At 38.5% G+C, this 23,945-nt stretch overlaps 1 protein-coding gene across 1 annotated transcript in view; it reads left to right on the top strand.

The window, feature by feature from the left end:
• The first annotated feature begins 289 nt into the window (after positions 1-289).
• IL1RAPL1 (interleukin 1 receptor accessory protein like 1) overlaps positions 290-23,945 on the top strand; it is a 1,468,096-nt gene continuing 1,444,440 nt past the window's right edge. Inside the window, exon 1 of the mRNA XM_080653955.1 lies at positions 290-857. The gene's annotated coding sequence lies outside the window, so the exon portion shown is untranslated. The remainder of the gene's footprint in view (positions 858-23,945) is intronic.

Consider the following 23,945-nt stretch of genomic DNA (forward strand, 5'->3'; position numbering starts at 1 on the left):
AGTTTCTCTTTCTTGTTTTCGCTCCTTCTTCCCTGGGATATTCTGAGTGGATTGTGGCTATTTATCAAGATCTTGTGGTATTCGTGGTTTGCTTGTCTTTTTTTCTCAGGATTAGCATTACTCAAGGCAAACGCAAAGCTGCTTTTTCCCCCTCCACTCTTTTCAAAAAATCATTTTTTGGGGGCTGCTGAAGAGAGCTAGGACCCAGGAGACACCTTCCCAAACAGCAGGGGTTGTGTGCTTTCACATAGCAGTACTGTACAAGGAAAACCCCGTTGGATCTGTTATTGCAGGATACTTGTGAAATATACATAGGATTCTTTCTTATGGCTGCATCCCGGACCTGGAAATTTTACTTGGGGACCAAGAAGATCTGAGAGGCTACATGTATTCGAAAGATTTGCAAGCAAGACTCTGGTTCCTGAAATAGAGCTCACAGACTTCCTTACTTACTGGCCTTTTTCCTTCCTTCCTTCCTTTTTTTTTTCTTCTAATTTCTTCCTCTTTTTCTGCTCTCTCCTCTCTCAGTCTCTCCTTTTCTATTTGCCTCTTCTTTTTTTCTCCTAGTCTTCCTTCCACCCCCCTCCTCTGCACCTGGATTGTATCTTCACCAAACAATCGGGCACTTTGAGAACTAACTGGAGGCAGTCTTGTAGGGAAGAGCTGTATGGAATTATCTGCTTTTATGGTGAACTTGGCATTTGTGAATGGGTATCTTGTTCATGATATTAATTGCTAGCAAAACAAGAAAAAGAACACGGGAGTAAAACGTGGATTTTTCTGAATACGCATTGTGATGACCAGCAATTACCTTACCGACTGATTCCAGAGGAGAAAAATTTGGAAGACTGTTGTGGGTAAGGTCATTTTATATATGCAAATCCATCAGTGGCGTGAGCAAACTTGGGCGTTTGTAATGGGAATGGGTGACTTGGATGATTGCTGCATCGCACTCATGGCTGTGATGTGGCCGTTATTGGCACTGAATGGAATAACTGCAGTTGGGTGTGTTGGTGTGTGTGCCTGTGCCTGTGCCTGTGCCTGTGTGTGTGTGTGTGTGTGTGTGTGTGTATTCTGAGTGCAATTAAAAATAAATCAGAGCATCACTCCCCACCTCCAATTATTTTTATATGGAAGAGTGTCTTGAATTAATTTTGGGTAGTCACTCTTTTGTTTGGATGCAATATTTGTGGCTCCTGTGTTCTGGAAGAGGTAGCAGTAGTGTAAGGAACAGTTACTGAAGAGCCCTGTTTCAAATGAAACGAGCTACTTTTTATTTATTTAAAGAAAGATGTTTTCAACTCAGTGCAGCATTCTGCTGCATTTCACAGCCGCAATGGGACAGGGACATCCCACTTGTCAAGTTCTTAAACTTTAAGATGATAATCATTGTTAATTTGTTCTCTAGGTTGTGATTATTGGAAATTATTAAGTGCCCTAGGCTACTTTTTTGTCCACTGGATTATCATTCAGAATGAAAAAGAAAAGAAAAAGCTGAAAATAATGACCAAAAAAGAGAAAAGAATAGTGCAATATCATTTCAAATGTCACAGTAATTCTTTTTTCCCCCTCAAGTTCAATTGCCCATAATATAATTACTTATCCAATACCCTAAAAACTGAAGCTGTGACCCACGTGCAGAGGAGTCGAAGGTCTGGAACCAGCAAGCATCCTTTTATTGCAATGCAGCTAGCTAGCTTTGGATATGCAGGCAATTACACACTTCCCTTAACCTTAAGTTGAGGATGCGTCCTATCTGCCACATCTATTTTACCCTTCCAGTAAAAAGTTAGAGACGAGAGCATGAAGGATGCTTAAACATATTCTGCCTAGGAAATGGGATAAAAAAATCAATATTGATGACATGGTTCAGTGCACCGTACTGCAATGCTAAAGTGCAATATTCAGTACCTATGATGAGAGAATGGAGCATTTACATGTGTTATAAATCTCACCGGGTAGATTCATCTGAAGGGAAAGAAAGAAGATATGTGGATATGTAGGAAGATGGATGGAAGTCGTGCATAATCAGTGATTATGTAACTTCATTACATCAGTGAGCTTCAGTCAACGATAGTGAGATAAAATGATTGTATAGAGAGAGGCTCCATCACCCTGTTAACTTTTGAGGGCTTGTAACAGTTAACAGAGGAGGAGGAGGGCGGACTGAGATTAGCTCCAATGGTCCTGTAAACCCTGATCTCTGTGGCGAATTTAGCATGAGTTTTCTCACAGTGAGTTTCTGAGGGACAACCGATCATGTAAGCTTTATGGCTGGACAGGAACAATTTTAGCCACACCCGTGGAGAGTCAAAAATGAGAGTCCGCAATGTTTCACAAGTGCCCCATTGAGTAATCCGGACTGATGATCCCAGCCAAGGTCATAGTTCTGTGCCCAATGATTGAAATATGTGACCCCAACTGAGAAGAAAGTTAAATCTATTGAGATGAAGGCTGAACAGAATGACTATTTGGGGTCCTTGCTTGCATTTTTCCTGCTAGAGCTTGATGCATATTTCAGTCTTGTGGTTCCCTTAATAAAAATGATTGCCTCCACAGTGTATTAGAAATGAGTGTTTGGTACCTTTATCTTTGCCTTGACAACCCGTTTCTGGGCCATTTTAACCCTCTGGGGAAAGAGAAGTAAAAACCTTCAAATGTAATGATATCCTGTTAAATTAAAAAAATGAATGGCAATGAATTCATTTTTAAAACAAATCCCAGAATAAAGAGCAATCCATTTTCAAGTTTTACTTATTGACTGGCTTAAAGGACATGTTGCAGCTGTCTGTGACTTTTACCATGAAATGAGATAAATGTACTGTGCTCCCTGTACAGAGAAAGGAATACTGCAGAATAAAATGTCATTTTCTCTGATGTTTTATTTGGAGCTGTGATTTTCTTTAAAAGAAGACACACATAAGCTCCTTTTGGCCTTCTACTGTTTTAGGATCTGTTTTTTCCTTAATGGATTATATATTCCCTCATAATGAAACTCCTGCTAAAATCCTAACCCCTGTTGAATTAAATAATTTTCTCTTCTCACCTAGTTGTGCGATTTCCTATTTCCCTTTACATTTATTTTACAAAAAAAGGCTAAATTACTTTTTTTTTTTTAAATCATGGAGATGAAATGATTCTTTCGTTTTTTTCCTATGGAGTAAAGTGCAGGATCTAGATATCCACTAAGTAACTTTGAAAAGATCTGCTCACCCCAAATCAGAATGGTGGAATGGTGGAATGAAAATTTGAGCTCTGATATTTGAGATGACTTTCTTATTTCTGCAGGACATGCCCCAAACACTGATATGTTGTGCCAGTGGATTTGGAGGTTGGTGTTCATATTGTGTAGGAAATTGGAAGTGAAGTTAACTCCTGATTCCTTCCTTCAGGGGTCAGGGTAACACTACAGCTGCTTCCATGCTGTTTGTCTTCAACTATGTGCCGAAGAGTCTGCAATGATTTTTCCCTGCACTCTTTATTTTAATATTTTATAAATGACATTCTCAGTTGTTTTCTGGCATAAATCACATGCATGTTACCAAAATGGCATATTCTAGAGGCTTTATAAGCTCAGTAGAGGATAGAAATAATATTAGAAAGGAAAAGAAGTCTCTAAAAATGACAATGACCGTGAAACATAAATACACATATCATTGTTATCCTTTTAATTGAAGACTGCATATATTCACATTAGGAAAGATAGTTTCAATCATTTTAATAGCACTTTATAACCTGTTACTTTCTTTTGGAGAGGATTATGTAACTGAGGCAGGTTATGGCATTTTTCTTAGGTATCCTACAAATCAATAATAAAAAGCTTTGCTTTAATAGGAAAGCACTTAAACATGAAGAGAGTGAATAATTTAAAATAGAATATCTATTTCTCTAGTTTATTGCCATTTTGTCAGCCCAGGTTATGTAGGTAGATTAGGAAATATTTGGGAAAATACAAGAAATCCCATTTATAAATATAGAAAATATTAATGTTGTTTCCTGACCAGTTGCTTTAGCAAAATCAGATTTAGCTGACAAGTAATCACAGTATTCCTAAAACTAGAGAAAATTTTAAAAGGAAATTTTACTATGTTTGCAACATATGTGAACAAATAATATTATTAAAATGACAAATAGATAAAAACATTTTTAAGAACAACTGAACTTTTAGCATTAATTTAAGATTTATATTTCAGAATCTTTTCATCTGTCATACCCTGAAGGGTTTGGGATCTACTTTGCCTTGCAACAATATAATCTTTGGTGTTTGGCAAATCTCGTATTTTTATAAAGCAGACTACTCTATAATCTGTGGCAACCAGAGCACCCAAGTGTTGATTAGTAAGACTTAAAAGTAGCAAGTTTTCTGGTAATACTCAACTTAAAAAGCATAATTATAATGGCACCATTTGGGCAGCTATAGATAAGGCAGTGTCAGCATTTTTCTTATTAAATTCCAATCCTATTTCCATTAGTTATATCAGGAATCTCAAAGAGGAAGGAGTTCAGCTCTCTGAGACATCAGGCATTGGAGAATTCGGGGCTGAGTCAGAGGGCCTGCCAAGCACTGCAGGCTCTGTCAGTTACAAGCCTTGTGACTTCTGACCTTGCATTTTACCTCTCTGCCTTCAAAAAATCATTAAAAGATACAACAGTTACATGTTGCAATAAAGAGACAAGATGTGTGTCTAAGTGCTTACCATCACGCTATGCCTTCGAGATATATGGAATTATTATTATTAAGGGTTCCCCAAAGTCGGATGAATGTAACAGTGCATTTTCTCTCACCCTTATTGTAAATCTTTATAGTCACTTTCTAATACTGGTTACAGTTAGCTTTCTAGTATAGTTACAGCTGTTCAGTGAGTAAGCAACACAGACAAATTCCAAGGTTTGATTGCTAACTTTCAGTCAGTACTCAGTTTTTTTCAGCAGTACTCAGATGGGAATATAGTTGTCTTAAGTAACTGAAAAAAAACCCCAAAACAGTTGCTTTTGAATAGTATTTAAGGAATGGTAACAAAGGGCTTTGTGTTGAGAATGTTTTAAGCTGATTGCTTTTCTTTTTAACTGCTCCTGAGCACTTAGGTGTTTTTGTTTGGGGTAACAAGAGTACACAACTGTTCACAAACAAACTTGATTCTACCACTTAAAATGGGTCAGTTGACCAAAAGAGCTACTCTCATTTGTCAGTTTATTTAAAAAAAGTATAAAGGGTTTGAATACTAAGCATAATAGAGGACATAAATATATAAAGATAATCTGTTTTGGAATGTGCTAGTTGCAATAATTGCTAAGGTTCTTTAGGGGGAAGCAATCCCCCATGTGTCACTATTATCACTGCATTTCTTTAATGTTCTTGTGTCTTAACATAAATACATTTCCACATGTGAGAAGGATATAACTAGTGATATGACCTTCCATATATGTTTTTAGGTGACTGGATAATCATGTGAAAAAAGGAAGCTTTTATATTTTAGTTAGGGTAGAATTGGAAAGGGGAACATTATTGCTGTAAATAAAAGTAGGTATAGATGGACTTAAAGAACTTTCCTGCTATAGAGCATCTCTTTTTCCTAAATTCCCAGTACCTTGCTTTTTACCTTAAGAATCCCCAATATTTCTCTGTTCCAGATGAATTTGATCATGCCTATTTATGTGACTTCCCTGATGCTTTTAAATAGCAAGCATTTTCTTGGTTTCCTATATTTTAAAAATGCATATGCCTTCTGTCGCATGGGAATGCTTTAGATTTGCTCTAGCAGATTTACTAAAGAATATTGTAGGAATGTAGACAGGCTTGTTTATTTGACAAATTCTGCTAATCATCTTACAACTATGCTTTTAATTTTCACCCAGAGAATGCCACCCTGGAGTATTTTACACTGCAGATAGAGTTCCATTACAAGCCAACCACATGGCTCGATGGACATACCCTTGCTGCTTACCCTGGCCACTGGCTTACAATGAAAGATCCTTAATTGAAATGTCTTTTGGTTCCTCTGTTTAGAAACAATATTCAGGTGCCCAAACTTGAAGACTTCTAAGGCTTTTAGCTTTAGAGAAGGGATGACTGACCGGCCTGGTGCTGCTTTCTTATCACACTATCTGTAACTGCCAAGCTGTGAACTGTGGATAAAGCAGAGGGAGAAAGCAAAGCACTTTAATATTTTGCTTTTGAAAATCTGATCTTTCCTGTTTTCATATGAAAACATTAAAAGTAATATTTTTCATAACAGGCTATTCCAAGGGTATGTTATAGTTACTATGTAGTATATATATAAAATACAATAAATGGTACTAAATGAATTATTTTATTCATATAAGGGCTGCATGTTTAAGAATATATATTTAAAATTTTTGTATTTTTTAATAACTTCCTAAGTCAGGAAGCTGTGTGTGGAGTTTGGACTCACCAAAAAAAATGAAATGGACTGTGCATTGTGATCATATAATTATAGGCCTTCATTCTTTCAATGTGTTTGTTAATTATGTGAATTATAATTATAATAAATCACTGTATGAATAATCATAAAATTATTCACAGTGGTTTATTTTCTCATGGTATGATCAAAGTGATTTAATTGGTAGGTTCTTACCCTATCAACATTTATATGTAATACAATTGTGGCTTAGTATAGTGCTCTTCATCATTTTCTGGTATAAAGTTCCCCTTTTAAATTAAAAAAATTGGAAGACCACTTAACCATAGTTGTTCTTTCAGTATCAGTTGATTGAGAAAATGAATAATAAAAAAATTATTATGGACATAATAATTCTTTAAAATTAATTTGACTGTAAATAGTCACAACAGGGTCTACTTACATCTTTAAAATACATTATTTATCTACATAGAAAGATTCTAGACCCCTTGGAGTAACTCCTGCAATCTTAGTAAATAAAAGGCCTATATATCTACAGCCAAAATACTTGCATTGCATATGTACATGAATCATGTTTATCTTAAATACAAAATGAAAGGCAAGTGCTTATGGTGGTAGAATGTGGATCCAAGAAGCTGGATTTTGGAAGAATAGAGTATCTAACTTGCTATGAACATACATTCAAAGTTCCAACACAAGAAAATTCACATTCAAATTTTAGAATTCAAATATTATGACATAAAATTGTTTGATATTGCAAAATAATTGCACTTTAAAAGATAAAATAAGTGTTATTCTTATTGCTGTCAGAATGAAAATTAATTATAAATATAGCCAGAGGTGATTACAGTGGCCTCATAAAAATGTAAAGAAATTACATACAGTGTAGAATAAAGGATGTCCCATGGTGTAAATTTAGCCCCCAGGGAAATTTTGGACGAGAAGAATGAAATTACATTTGTGAGATCCCACAATTTGTTGACTCTCCCATGATACATAATTCCTGTTTCTTGATATGATACATATCTCAGTTAAGTATTTTAGCTACATAGCAATTGTTCTTGTTCAGGCTAATTTTAGTGCATCTAATCCTTTGGCCTCTCACTTTATTGAGTTATGATCACTCACATGGCACACCCACTCAGAATTGGTGGACTTTTTATTTTAAGTACACTGTGCCCTTCTTGACCTCATTTGATCTCTGGAGACACAATACAGGGAGAGCTGGGAAAAGAGGTCACTGGTGGGCCTTCTTGCCTTTTCTGTACTGTTCTCTTCCCCAGTAGCTTTGTATCTCCCCACCTGCAGGGATCTGAACTTCTTTGGAGCCTCTCCTTCTGCTTGATTTTCCTGCATATCCACCCTGGACATCCGTGGCATTTAGGACTGCCATCACTGTCTCAGTTGTATGCTGCCTTCTTGCTTCCTAAGTACATTCACCAATGGGTTTTACCAAAATATCTTTTAGCTACATTTTATCCCACTCTGAAGAAATGGGATTTCCTATTTCTTTTTTTTTTAATATATTTTATTGATTTTTTACAGAGAGGAAGGAAGAGTGATAGTCAGAAACATCGATGAGAGAGAAACATCGACCAGCTGCCTCCTGCTCACCTCCCACTGGGGATGTGCCCGCAACCAAGTTACATGCCCTTGACCGGAATCGAACCTGGGACCTTTCAGTCCACAGGCTGATGCTCTATCCACTGAGCCAAACCGGTTTTGGCTGGATTTCCTATTTCACTTCTTCATCAACAGGGTTACTCTGCTTAAGTAGACAATAATGAACCAAAGCGGGAATAATGAAGACAGTATTATTTTTATAATGTTTGGCAAGTTACCATCACACAGCTACTAAATGAAGGAGATACAATTGTGTGTGTGTGTGTGTGTGTGTGTGTGTGTGCACGTGCGTGTGTATGATTTTTATCAAGATGTTTAACATATGAATCACTGTTAATATGCTAAGTGAAAAGTTTAAAATAGTATGCTTCCCTGCTTTGAAATTTGGAGAAAATATGCCATTAAATTTTTTTTCTGACCCAGGGAAAATAGCTTCAGTAGACTGCATTTTTTATGATAAGGTGGACAGGGGTTGTGGAGGATATACTTTTATTCTGGTAGTGCCCTCCAATCTTATTGTGCAGACAGCTGCCTAACACACCTATTTGAAGAAGTGACACTGACTATGAATGTAATGCTCCCAGCGTTTCTGCTAACTTTATTTCAGAAGGAACACAGTCAGGGGAGCTAAACACAGCAGTAAAGATGGAAAACTGAGAGACTTAGAATGGTATTTTGTGTAAACAAAGCTTCATGGGGCCAAGGGAGAAAATTTGAATGTAACAAATGAATCAGGTGGCTCTCAGTGCTTGGCTTTCCAATACCCCCCGTAAAGCCCCTAATTGTTCTCACCATGACACAAGTCCTGAATGGCACCCAAGAGACTCCCAGCTCCACAGTGTGCAGTGTAAATGCATTCAAGGGGTCTCTAGGGGTTGTGGACTCTGCTGCTTTCCCTTGTCGGGGTTCTCCTCCAGGGCCCATAATAACAGTCACAGAGCAAGCTGCTCATGTCAGCGGGTATGCTCATCCCAAGGAGTGAGTGCTCAATGCTTAGCTCTAGGAGGCCAATGCCTGTCTATTTTGTATTTCCAGAGCCCAGCACTGTGTGTGGATATAGTAGGTCATTAGGACATCACTCTTACATGACCAAATGCTTAAGCATTTTGCAACAGCAGATCAGTTTTAGATCAGTGTTCACCCAATCTGTGCTGCATTGTAAACTGAGACCCAAAACTGCTGATTTAGGAAAGTAAAAAAGGAAAATTGAGTAATAAAGGAGAGAGGATTAATATTAGGTAATTTGTAACCTATAAATAGACTGAGGGAGAAAAAAATGGTTGGCCCTTCTTTATTCCCTCCCTCCCTCCCTCTCTCTCTCTCCTTCCACTTGCTTCTTCTTCTGCTCATTCTCCCTTCCTTCATTCCACTCCCACCTTAGGAATTTGAGGGCCTTTGGTGTGCAGGGTACTAGAAGAGGGCCTGCAAAGGATATAGAGGTGAGTGATGTCACATGTCTAGGCCTAACGATGGTTAGTCTTGGGTATGAGGTAATAAAAAAATCACATTGAGTTCTCTGCAGGTAGGAGGATACAAAGCTACTGGGAAAGAGGTCAGTACAGAAAAGGCAAGGAGGCCCCACCAGTGACCTATCTTCCAAGCTCTCCCTGTAATTCAAGATAGTCTACTATGAGTACTTCTAGGAGGTATAGTGCAGGCTCAAGGAAGGGTCAGAACACTTAGAAGTATTAGAAAGGCTTGTTAAAGGAGGTGAGGTTTACAATAAACTTTGCAGGGTTTCACACCGGTGTGGAGAAGATATAACATTCCAGGTAGATGGGGAGATCAAGAACAAAGATACTGTAAGTGGGAGCAAAGAGAGCATGCTTAGAGAGGAGCTGATGTTCTGCTTTCCCCAGAGAATGGGGTATGGGATGCAGAGAATGGGGTATGGGATGCAGAGAATGGGGTATGGGAAGACGATGAGGCTGGAGCCCCAAGTCTCCAGGTCAGGCAGGCAGGAGCCAATGGAAGGGGGTTTCATGAGCATAAGGAAAACAGAACATGTTACAACCTACTCATATTTATGCTTTAGGAACAATAAGAATAAATTATGAGTCTATCTCCAGGGTACCTTTCATTCCTAGTTTTCTGAATTTCCCAAGGACTCCTGAATCCCATCTTCACTCCCTATTTCTTCATGTTTTACTCCTGTTCTCAAACAGCCATCACGGGCTCTCTTCATTTCCTTTCTTCTTTTCTCTTTTCTAAGACTAAAGCACTGTTGCCAGTGCTAGGTAAATACAGAGGCCAAAGTTTAAAATGAACTATTGTGATACTTTTCTTTCTCTGGCTGGCTTATTTTGCTTAGCATAATACTCTCCATTCATATGTGGAATCTAATGAACAAAATAAGCTAATGAATAAAATAGATCCAGAGACATAGAAGCATGGAACAGACTGATGAATTTCAGAGAGAAAGCAGGGGTGGGGATGGGGGGTGGGAAGTGATTAACCGGGGAACTTATATGCATATATGCATAGCCCATGGACACAGACAATAGAGTGGTGAAGGCCTGGGAGGGGTGGTTGGGTTCAGGGTAGAAGGGGTCAATGGGAAAAAAAACACACACAAACAAACAAAGGGGACATCTACAATACTTTAAAAAATAAAGATAAATGTAAAGAAAAAAGAATTGAAAAAAATAACTATTGTGTTTCTTTAAAGCAGGACGCATTCTTTAACAGGACATATCCATTCCAACTATCTTTGCTTAGTAGTAGTAAAAGTTGCCACCCATCCATGCTGTGGTTTAAATGTAACTCTTCAATGAGGATGTTTAAATTTTCTTTCTTTACAGTGATGGCAACAGCAAAGTGACCCAAAAGTGGCAATTCATTTGGGAGGAAGGAGAAGTTGGAAAAGGCAGCTTGGGGGGAAAAAGAAAAATCTTTTATATAATGTAATGGCAAGGTGGAAATATAAATTCCAAAATGACTTTGTATTAAGATCATGTGGAAAACGAATAATGCTTTAGAGTATATTATAGATTTATTCCTGGTAAGTGTTAAGTCTTCTACCAGTAATTATAACAATTTTGAATTGTAGATGGAAATCACAAAGTTAACCCCCTAAAAAACCCTCATTTACCCGTGTTTAAATTATTTTCCTTATCAAATATTTTACATAAACTTCTAATAAGTAGAAGAAAAGAAACCAGTAGAGATTGGGGTGTTTTTTTATACTATTTCTGACTACATATTGAAAATTCTAGTAAGTTGGGAAATGGCCAAACATGGAAAATAAAATGAAAAGGAATTCAATTTGCTTAGGCACAAGCTAAATATTACATGCATGATCATTAGGAGTCAGCTGAAAGAACAAGTAACATAGTCTAGTTGTTGGTAAAACAGCCCTGAGGATTTTGATTCAATGGTGGAATGGAGCCAAAGGAATTTGTACTTTAAAAAAATGTTTGAGATCAGTGGGTGCACTATGCTGCTCCTTGGGAGGGCATCAGCAGAATCCTCTCAGTCTGTCAGTATTCCCTTCCTCTTCCTACCACACTTTATTATGGATATTGGATGCTTTCCTCAATATTCTTCAAAGTGTCCTACCAACTCAGCTTCAACTTTCAAGTTTGAAGCCCTTTTCAACTACATGGCACAGGCTAAGACCCTCCAATGCTGAAATTCTGGGACTGCCACAATAATCAGATGATTACTGTTCAGCAACTATGTCTTATGCTTGCCCTTGGTAAGCACTGTCCTTTGATCCTATTAAATTGGCAGAATCACTCCTTCCAATGTGCACGTTAATTGATTAACTTCATGTGAATGAATAAGAAATACTATCCAGGCGTCCTCAAACTACGGCCCGCGGGCCACATGCGGCCCGCCGAGGACATTTATCTGGCCCGCTGGGTGCCGCTGCCTGTCCTGCTTAGCAGCCGACTTGTCCCAGGCCCGCAGTGCGCATAGGAATTTGTTCATTTTTTTTTTTTAACTATAGTCCGGCCCTCCAACGGTCTGAGGGACAGTGAACTGGCCCCCTGTTTAAAAAGTTTGAGGACCCCTGACTGGCTGGTGTGACTCAGTTGGTTGGGTATTGTCCCATGTACCAAGAGGTCACCAGTTTTGATTCCTGGTCAGGGCACATACCCGGGTGTGGGCTTGATGCCAAGCAGGGGGTGTGCAGGAGGCAGCGGATCTCTCTCTCTCTTGCTCGCTCTCTTTCTATCTCTCTAAAATAAACACATTTTAAAAAGAACTGCTATTTGAGGGCCCCATCTATTGTAAGGATCGTGCTTAATACAGGCTGAAGGTGTTAAATACAGTTCTTGCCATCACAAGCCTTTGGTTTAGTAGGGAAGACAGATGTGTTCTATTGGGTTCCCTGGAAATAGAAGGTTTAGCTGCTTCCAAGGCAGAGGAAGAAACTGATTGAAATATGGTTGCCACTGAGGATTTAGCAGATCCTACTGGTCCTTCAAATTTGTCTAAAATTGAGTCACAAGTGGAGGTTTTCTATTCCCACATCAGGTAGTCACTGGCTGTGCGCTACCATGGGGGAGGGGGTATAATCTAGAGCAAGAAACTTTCCTGCAGCTTCTGGTGGTAGTTTCCAGTGAAGGACTCAGCTGTGAGTCCTCAGCTACAGGATGAATACCTGGTCCAGAAAGAGGGGAAAAGAGGTATTTGGAAGCTCTGACGAGGACATTGTATTCCTTTGTCCCGTGAGGCATGCTGCAATAATACCATAGGAATTACTTAGGTAATACTGGCTAATCTTAAATATTTGTTTAAAGGGGTAAAGAAAATAAATATTATTGAGTACAAAGCCTTGTTCAATGTAGTTAAATTTCAGAGAATGGTTTTCTGAGAAATACAGACCATCAATATTTAATGAGCATCTCCTTTGTGCCTTGGACTTCCATAGGAAGAAAGGAAAGAGTTGAAAATCGAGGCCCTGAGTGTTTACATAGGACCCATTTTTGTTCAGTGGTTTATGTGCTTGTTTCCAATGTTAAGAGGAGGAATTGGTGGGAGGTCAGGGAAGGGGCAAGGAAATTGAGCAGAGTAGCTCAGGGATAAGTTCTCTGAATTCCAAAGATAATAAGACAATTATTTGGATTGTGTGGGACAAGGCTATAAAGGGATAGTGAATGTTGGCAGAAGGCAAGACTTAAACTGAGTGGCAATGGAATGAGCTGAATGTAATTTACTGGTACATAACAGACAGAGTGAAAGCAGTGTTTCATTATTAGCATCAGTCAGTCTGTGATTTGGATTAGTGGGGGTCTAGTTTTGAATATGATGAATTTGAAATAATTGAAAGAATATATCCTAGAGTTCAATTTTCACTGAAAAGGAAGTGTTTCATATAACACCATTCACTTTTAATATTATGTAAAAATATTAATTTATTTCCTTAATGTGAGGGAAGTGCCATTACTTTCAATTTTTAAATGCTTTCTTCAGCTCTAGTGAGGTGACAGGGAGTACCTTCTGTTTTTTATTTCCTGTAAAGATATTCAATCAAGTTGAATACACTGAGACCAATAGTGGCAGTAATTTTTAGAACTAGTGGCTGTGTCTAAATGGGAAACCGCTCATTAAATCATAGAAAATTTGAATAGGAATGAACTTCGTACACCTCTTTGCAGATATATAAAATCTCTCTATTATAACTCAACTAATTATCCATTAACTGATATTCACATCAATAAACAACCACTTTGACTATTTACCCCCTCACTTGACCTGGCTTTTGACTAGATAATCAATTCAATTCAGTTCAGCAAATAATCCCAGATTATCTATCTTCCGGATGCTAAATGCAAGCACTAGAATGAGCAATTTACTAATTGCTAAAGCAATAAAAGATGTACACTGCTAAGTATTTTAAAAGATTTCTCTTAGAAGAAAAAAGGTACTTCTCACCATTATCACCAGGCCTGCTCTAAAACAATTGATCCATTCCTTTTCTGGTCCTGGCATGACTTTTATAATTTAAAAAAAGTTTATGGTATTTTTAAAAGACTAAGAACTCAATGAAGGTAATACTCCTTTTCCATTATAATACTCCCCTTGTGTTTATTGATGTACATTTTATTTTATTGTTTAATTATATTTTTATTGATTTCACAGGAAGAGCGAGGGGAGAGAGAGATACAAATATTAATGATGAGAGAGAATCATGGATTGGCCACTTCCTGCACGCCCCCTACTTGGAATTGAACCCACAACCTGGGCATGTGCCCTGACAGGGAATCAAACCGTAACCTCCTGATTAATAGGTCGGCACTAAACCATTGAGCAACACGGTCTGGGCATTATTTTTTCAAATACATGGAGATTTCAACATCTCAATATATTTATTATATTTTTTTCATTCAATATGATTGCAAGTCCCCAGTATCACAAGTTGTTTTATGTTTACTATTTGCAACATGCTCTTTGTGCACAATAGACTTTTCTTTTATTCTCATACATGTGAATCAACTGATTTTAGCTTTGCATACAGTGTCACTTCTCTTAAAGTAAGCCATGTTATTTTAACTTTCCTATTCAAGAGCTATGTAGGTGGTATGGGAGATGAATGATTCCTATTGGAACAGACTGCATCAGAGGCTAAACCTCATCTATATTTGTAAGTAAAAACGTAATTGCTATTTCCTGTTTCCAAGATTAAAATTAGCCTTAATTTCTTAAGATTGTAATCAGAGAAGGTGTGAGTTACTGCTCTAAGCATTTTTCTTGACTCTCTCAATTTCCTAGATTCAAAGATTCAAATCCTAGTAGATCTAAATTCATCCTTTATTATTTTCAGAACTCCTCCTAGCCCAATCTTATTAGTTTTATTGTTAGTCATAATGTTACTATGGCTATGATTACAAAAGTCTAAAAAGAATACATATGATAAAGCCTCATCATGTAGCTTCAGTCAAGTTTTTGGAATCTAAAAGATATTAAGAAAATTGAGAGTTAATTTAACTTTACTGGAATCATTAGATAAGTCACAGATATTAAATAGACCTGGCCATTATAATTAAGTCTTTACCACTCCAATAAAGAATTATAGCCCCCAAAAAGTGTATTTGTATATACATACATTTACTTTTTGAGAATCTCAAGTTAACTGGAAATTATTTAATACCAAAGGAAAGTCTCTTAGAAAACTTGTTTCAATAAGACCTGTTCTAATTTTATGTTGGGAATATTAAAGTGTGGGATAACTTAGGGAAATGCATAAAATGTGTTGAATACTAACCTCAATGTTCAATTCAAAAAGGGCTATATATCTCAAGTGCCCATCAGTGGACGAGTGGATAAAAAAGCTGTGGCACATTTATACCATGGAATACTATGCAGCAGTAAAACAGAAGAATCTCTTACCCTTTGAGACAGCATGGAGGGACCTGGAGAGTATCATGCTAAGTGAAATAAGTCAGTCAAAGACAAGTATCACATGATCTCACTCATATGTGGACTCTAATTAAAACTGATGAACAGAGTGGATCCAGAGACATGGAAGCAAGGAACAGAGTGTGGAAACTCAGAGGGAAGGCAAGGGAGGTTGGGTGGGTCAGAGGTAATCAACCAAAGACCTTGTATGCATATATGCATAACCCATGGACATGGACATTGACAATGGGATGGTGAAGGCCTGGGGTAAGGGGTGGGGGCGGGCTGGAGGGAGTCAATGGGGGAAAAAGGGAGGTATATGTAATACTTTCAACAATAAAGATTAAAAAAAATCCAAAAAAATAAAAAAAAACAAAGTTACAAATAACCATAAAAACAAACAAACAAAAAACAAAAAGGGCTATATAAACCAGGACACTGACCATTGAGTACAATAAGCTTAAACCAAGGACTTTGTGTCTCCTGGCAATACTGTGAGGGGTGCGGAATTTGCCTCTGATGTGCTTCTGCCTTCATTTTAAACAACTATTTACTTTGATTTCTAAATGCTAAGTGTTCCCCACCAGAAAGGACTGTTTTTTCCCCTAAGAATCTTATGTGTTCCCAAGCCACCAATAGCCATGTCTTTTTCTCATCAAATTTACCATTTTAAAAATGTTACTTCTGTGTGTCTTCCCCACTTGAATGTAAGGCTGAGAGGACAGATCTCATCTGTCTAGTTCATCCTATCTCTTTGGTGCCTAGGAGAGTGCCTGGCCCATAGTATCCTATACAATAAAAGCCTAATATGCTAAGTGTCCAGTTGTCCTGTCGGCCGTTCAGCCAATCAAAGGGTAATATGCTAATGATATGCTAAGGCCGCTCAACTGCTCGCTGTGATGTGCACTAACCACCAGGGGGCAGACAGTTGACTGGTTCACCAGTCGCTATGATGTGCACTGACCACCAGGGGGCAGATGCTCCGACGGGTAGGTTAGCTTGCTGCGTGGGTCCAGCTGATTGGGACTGAGCGAGACGAACCAGACATGCCCTGGAGCCCTCTCGCGTCCCTTCCCGGCCCCGATCGTGCACTGGTGGGGTCTCTCAGCCTGGCTTGCACCCTCTCACAATCCAGGACCCCTTAGGGCAGTTTGCCGCTCTGTTGACTAATGAGTTTGCCGACCACTGACCTAGACTCTCGATTCCAATAATTACAGGCTGTTGTTGTTCCTTGTGATTAAGCTCCTATCCCAGTGGTCAGCAAACTCATTAGTCAACAGAGTGGCAAACTGCAGCTCGCTAGCTGCATGTGGCTCGCGAGCCGCAGTTTGCCAACCACTGCCTTAGGGAATATCGGAGAGCCAGTTTCAACCCGATCCCACAGGCCAGGCTGAGGGACCACACTGGTGCACGAATTTGTGCACCGGGCCTCTAGTGACTCAAAAATTATCGAAGAAAGGAAGGATAGAAGGAAGAGATGGAGGAAGGAGGGGGGAGGGATTTCCTAAGGTGTGCTGGTCTCAGCATGGCAATAGGAGAAAGAGGAGTTTAATGAAGCAACACAGTTAGCCCAGCTTGATAGATATAAGGCCTTTGCATTGTAAAGTTTTTGTTCATGAGGCAATGTTATCTATATAGTAAAGATAGTATCTATTCTGTCTCTCAGGTCAGAACATAGGCCCATCACATGCTCCAGGTTAGTTGATCAAATACCTGGAGTGCCAAGCTGAGGACTGAGAACTTAATAGTGAAAGGTTTTGGCTACATTGATAATGCAGAAAACAATGGTTTAGGACCATTATTCTGACAATAATTTTCTAAGAGATTTTTTACTGATTTTTAGAGAGAGAGGAAGGGAGAGGGAGAGAGAGAAAAACATCAATGTGAGAGGGAAACATGTCTTCTGCACACCCCCTACCAAGGTCAGAGCCCACAACCTGGGCATGTGCCCTGATAGGAACTGAACTGGCAACTGAGCTACACTGGCCAGGGACAATAATTTTTTTAAGGTGAGTGAAGCAGGAATAGACTGGAACCTATTTTAGGCAGCTACTGTTTTCGTAAGTAAATTATAATGTGACAAAACTCATATTTGTAGCTTCATAGTTTTTTTTCCCCTTACATGTATCTGTTATGAAGAAGCTTTTAAAAACCCACTAAATTTTCATTTTTACTCTCATTCCTAGTATTAATATATCTTCCCATGATTGTGGAAGACATCATGTTATACTAGAACTAGAGGCCCGATGTACAAAGATTCGTGCAAGAATAGGCCTTCCTTCCCCTGACTGCCGGCACCGGCTTCCCTCCAGCACCTGGCACCTGGGACCCGGGCCTTTGCTCTGGCCAGAGCCGCCTTCTGCCTTCACTCTGCCCTGCCGCCTCCTGTAGCTCCCTCCACCCCCTGGCCTCCCCCCCCCCATAGCAGGCATCCTGCCCTGCCCTGGCCACTCCACGCCTGTGCACAAGCACTGCCCAGAGGCCCAGAGTGGCCGGGGTGGGGCAGAACACCATCTTTGTCGTGTCAATTTGCATATTCCCTCCTTATTGGCTGTGGGCGCTACCATCTTTGTCATGGAGTGATGGTTAATTTGCATATCCCATCTTTATTAGATATGATTGGCATTAGGATCAAAGTAAGCCTGAGTTCCAATTTTGGCTTTTAACATTTATTAGCTGTGGGACCTTTTACAGGTCACTTAGTGTTTTTGAATTTTGGTTTCCAAATCTCTAAAAAGACTGCCTATCTTTGGGATAGCAATTTTCAACCAGTGTGCTACAAGAATTTTTAAAACATGAAATATCTGATTATTTAGTCAGGGTACTGACCTCTTTTCCCTTAAATTGTCAAAAAAATGACAACAGCCAACACAACAATAGTCTGGTGTGAATGAATCGGATGCATATCTATTTTTTGTCAGATCAGTAAAAATATATATATTTTTTGGTGTGCCACAGAATTTTAGTAATTAGTTTATGTGTGCTATGAGATAAAAAAAAGTTGAATATCACTGCTTTAGTATTATAGGGAAAAGTAAAACTAACATTTGTAAAGCATCTCATGCAGTGCTTGACAAATAGTAGCTACATATTAAATAGTAATCCTTATTTTAATATTTTAACATGTGTTATATTGTTAAAATATAGCAGTTCAGAATATTCCTTACTTTTTTCACTATATCCAATGGTATATTTTCCATACTCATTTGACTAATCTGTGAGCAGCATTTGTACAGTGTGTCACTCCTTGGCTTTTGGGATAATATCTCTTCATTTAACTTCTATTTCATTGTTTGCTCCTTTTCAGTCTCCTTTGCTGGTCTGTTCCCTTCTCTCTTCTTCATGTTGGAAAGCCCAGTGGTTCAGTTCTGAGTTATCTCCTCAGTCTACACACACCCTTTAATGATTTCATCCATTCACATAGCTATAAATACCATTTCAGTCAACCCCTAAAATTATAACCCGGCCTTGTTCTCTTTCCTAAACTCCAAACACGTTTAACTGATTATTTGCTATTGCCACCTACTTGACATTTGTCACTTACCTTGTCCAAAACTGAACTTCTCTTTCCCCACCCAAATCTACCTTACTCTCAGTTTTCCCATCTCAATTGATATCATTTTAAAAAATTCTATTTTTTAATTGATTTCAGGGAGGAAAGGAGAGGGAGAGAGAGAAACATCAATGATGAGAGAGAATCATTGATTGGCTGCCTCCTGCACACCCCACATGGGGGATTAAGCCCTCAACCCAGGCATATGCCCTGACCCAGAATTAAACCATGACCTCCTGGTTCATAGGTCGACACTCAACTACTGAGCCACGCCAGCTGGGCTATATGTCAGTTTTGTCCCTTCATTTGTTCAGCCCAAAGATCTTGGAATCATCCACGGTGCCTCTCCCTACCTCACACACCACATCTAATATGTCATCAAGCCTTGTTGGTACTGTCTTCACACATAAACAGAATTTAACCACTTCTTACCACCTCTACTACTATCACCTTTGTTGAAACCTCCATGACCTCTCTCCTAAATTGCAGCAGTAACTTCCAAACTGACTCCCTGCCTCTGCCATTGCCTTCTACAATCTGCTCTCCACACAGCAATTACAATTGTCCTTTGAAAATGGAAGGCAGACATGTCAATCTACTGCTCAAAGCCCTGCAAAGGTTGCTGGTTTTACTTACAGTAAAAGCAAAATACTGTACTTATCACCTAGAGACATTGGCCTGCGTTCCTTCTTTGACTTCATTTCCCCTATACTCACCCAGCATTTTTTCACTTTATTTCTCTTCATCCTAAACTTGCTATTCTTTGTACATGACAGGTAAGTTCTTGGTTTTTGGAGCTTTGCACTAGCTGTTCTCTCTCTCTTTTTTTTTTTTTTTTGTTTTCTTTTTAAAGATTTTTTAAAATTGATATTTAGAGAGAGACGAAGGGAGAGGGAAAGGGAAAGATCGATGTGATAGCAAGACATCTATAGACTGCTTCCTTCATGCCCCTACTGGGGATTGAGCCCATAACCCAGCCATGGGCCCTGACTGGGAATCGAACCACAAAATTTCAGTGCATGGGATGACAAACAACTGAGCCACACCAGCCAGAGCTGGCTGTTCTCTTTATCTGGAGCATTATTTCTCAAGACTAACTTTCTCACCTCCATCAATGTTATCTTTTATGTGTCATTTTGGCATTTATGTGTCAGCTACCCTGACTACACCCTCTAAAATTGCAACACAACAACCTCCACACTCCTGATTTCCTTGTCCACTTTTTAGTATTTGTAAGTACTTCTAACCTTGTAACATTTTTCATAAATTACTTCTTTATAATGTTTATTGGTTATCACTAGAGTTTTAGCTCCATAAGGGCAGGAATTTTTGTCTGTTTATTTCACTAAGAACAATGCAAATTTAGTAAAAAATTGTTAAATGAATAAATATTGTTATAAAATGGAGATAATAATCATCAATACCTAAAGGTACTGTTATGAAGATTTAAATAAGATGATGTACATATACATGAAACATGGAACAGACTGAGGAATCTCAGAGGGAAGGCAGGGGTGGGTGGGGAGGGAGGAGATTAACCAAAGAACTTATCTGCATATATCCATAGCCCATGGACACAGACAATAGTGTGGTGAAGGGGAGGGGGAAGGTTTGGAGAATCAAAGGAGGAAAAAATGGGTTCATCTGTAATACTTTCAACAATAAAGATAAATTTAAAAATAAATACATAAAATGTAGTTAAATGATTTTTAAAAAATATTGCATTAAGATAATTTATAAGATTAATGAGAACTTCTCAAGAGTTAAAAAGCTGACAAAAATTATATTCCCAGAATGAATTTTAATGAATAACCATTTTTTTTGTAGATCCAATGACAGTTTTGATTGTTCAACATATTTAAATTTTTTGGTTCTTTTCCACATTTTATAAATAGAAAAATAACTGTAATGAGGTATTCTTATGTATATCATAAATAGAGGTTTTAGTGTGGAATTCAATAGAAATAAATATTTTTCTATCTTTATTTGTAGAAACACTGAAAAATAGTTATAATTGGAAGCCTTTTGTAAGTCAAAACAATAAGTATTATGTCTGACTATTGAATGGGTGTTCTAATTCTGTCTCTTTCCCAATCACCAGTTGCCTATTCTAATAAAATACATTCATTCTTCTATATTGCATTCATATAACATAGTATTTTCCAGATAATTTACAAATGTTTTACTGCCTGCCAACCCTTGTGTAATTAAATAAGATGACAGAATGTGCCCATAGTTGATTCTGTGGATCTCTAACTATAGCTACAGAGGCTTACATTAAGTAAGGGGTGAATGATAGATACACACACACACACACACACATATATATATGGTTTTTTTTCTTCCACTAAAAAATTTTAAGAATTGTGACTCTGGAATCCACTATTCACTATTTTGTGAATAGATCTATTGCCATTTTTTTCTTATTCTTTCATTTTCTTGGGTGTTCTCCATACAACTTTATCTCTTTTCTCCAAGTTTGATATGTTCAGATATTCACCTCTTCCTGCTAAAGTTCATTGATTTTTTTTACCAGCAGAAAATGGGGGAGAAATGGAAGAAGGAGGGTGAAAGAGAAGAATAGCAAACTTCACATTATTGCCTGGATGTTACCATAGATCTAAACATTGTAAGTTTTCTTCCATTTTAGCAAGAACCACTTTTTCTAGGGTTTTTTTTTGCCACTTGTGCTTACTTCACTTTGTACTCTTCTGCTGATTGTGGGTGGATGGAGTTTGACTATTTCAGAATAGTTACAGGTGGGTGGGTTCAAGTATCTCTAGTGGGTTGAGAAAAAAGCCATACTTACATAGATGTGATCCTTCTATTAAAATCCTGAGAGTAATATTTAATGGCTATGTTCACCACGCACATAGCAGAGTCCATCTGTAGAGGATCCAACAGTATCTGAAGAGTCTTTGTGCAGGGGTTATAATCTCCAAGATCTGATTTTTTCCTTGGTAGACAAAGTTTCTGTCCTGAGGGCATGACATGTGCCTGGATGCCTTTGGGTCAATACAAGTACAAGATGCTATGAATCTGTCAACACTTAGTTTTCCTACTGCAGCAGATCCAAGCACACAGCTTTAGGACCTTGTGTACACTGCTTTGACTTTAGATATTATACCTTTACTAGAGGCCCGGTGCACAAAAATTCGTGCACTCGGGGTGGGCAGGAGCTCCCTCAGCCTGGCCTGTGCCCTCTCGTGGTCCGGGACCCCTTGGGGGATGTCCACCTGCTGGCTTAGGCCTGCTCCCTGGAGGATCGGGCCTAAGCTGGCAGTCAGACATCCCTCTGCCAGCCCAGGAGCCCTCCGGGGAAGTCCGACTAGTGAGGAGTGGGCCTAAGCACTAGTTGGACATCCTTAGCACTGCTGCAGAGGCAGGAGAGGCTCCCACCACCGCTGCTGCCCTGGCCAGCTATGAGCTGGCTTCTGGCTGAGCAGTGCTCCCCATGTGGAAGTGCACTGACCACCAGGGGGCAGCTCCTGCGTTGAGTGTCTGCCTCCTGGTGGTCAGTGCATGCCATAGCGACCAGTCGTTCTGCTGTTAGGGTCAATTTGCACATTACCCTTTTATTATATAGGATGTTGATTGGCTTCCTATTGTGGGTAGCTGTGGTAGTCATGTGGTCTACTTAGGTACCAAGTAAGTACAGTCTCTTTGTTGTTGTTTTCAATATATTTTTATTTATTTCAGAGATGGTGGGGGAGGGTTTGAGAGATAGAAACATCAATGACGAGAGAGAATCTTTGATCAGCTGCCTCCTGCACTTCCCCTACTGGGATGGAGCCCAAAATCCTGGCATGTGCCCTTGAGCAGAACTGAAACTGGGACCCTTCAGTCCAAAGGCTGAAGCTCTGTCCACTGAGCCAAACCAGCTAGGGCTACATTCTCTTCTTTGATTTGAAGTCCAGTTCTTTTCTAGTTTGATATACAGACCTGGTAGAGATCAGTGATGCTGTTTATACATTGAAAGCACCAGTCAATTTAGAGAACACTTTCTGTATGATTAGGCCACCAGAAATTGCAACAAACCTTTCAAAATATAGAAGATTTTTGCTGGTTGTTCTTGAATGACCACTTCACTTAAAGAGATATTTAGACCACAATAAAATCTAAGTAGATATCATTATATTCTCATTTTCTGTCTTTTCTCTAACTGAGAAAATGCGTTACCTTAATCTTTACCACTTACTTTAATCTTCAGAGACTGAGTAATCATTGCTGTTCATGACTCACCTTATTAAAACAATACTACTATCATAGCATGGAATTTAGGGAGCTACAAAATGTGGATAGCTGAATCATAACTTTTGTAAGCAGAGAACCATTAGTCAAATTACATATTGTTTTGTAACTTATCCTTTAAAAACTCAACATACTAGGACAATTAAAGGTCTAAATGATTTGAGATAGAGAGCCCATTTAAAAGAACATTTTACTTTCAGTTTATTGGAAAAGTTTACAACTAAAATGTAAAAGCCCCTAAATGGACATAATTTAAGATGTGCATTTTAATGGAAAACGTAGAGAAAATGTGAAATGATTTGGAAGAAAAAATATTTTTATCTTTTATAACTTCTATAAGTGATGCAACTTCTATTATGTGCTGATTTTTCCCCTGTTCTTTACAGAATGAAATAGTTACATGTAATGGACAGTACCAAGTTCAGACTGACATTAAAATGTGAAAGCTTTAAATAAGTGACATATTTTAATTTGAAATTTTGAATCTAATATCAAATGCAAATTGCAATAGTCCTTAATGTAAAAGAGGGAAAAAATGTAGTGATTGAGTTTGGGGGAAATTGTAAATTGGACAGATCTAGCCAGCTGCAATGACGAACAAGGCTTCCTTTATTATTGCTTCAAGAAAAGCTATTGAGTGGCTAGCACAAAGTAGCTGCTTGAATGGGGGAATATCCAGTATCCCTTTGAGAGGCGTATTTGATTATACATTTTCCCTTTACCCACTTGTTTCTGTCTAACTCTCCAAGTTCCACACAGAGTCCCCATGATCACTGTTGTTCTTATCCTTG

This window comes from Plecotus auritus (genome assembly GCF_963455305.1).
Source record: "Plecotus auritus genome assembly, chromosome: X".
NCBI lineage: Eukaryota > Metazoa > Chordata > Mammalia > Chiroptera > Vespertilionidae > Plecotus > Plecotus auritus.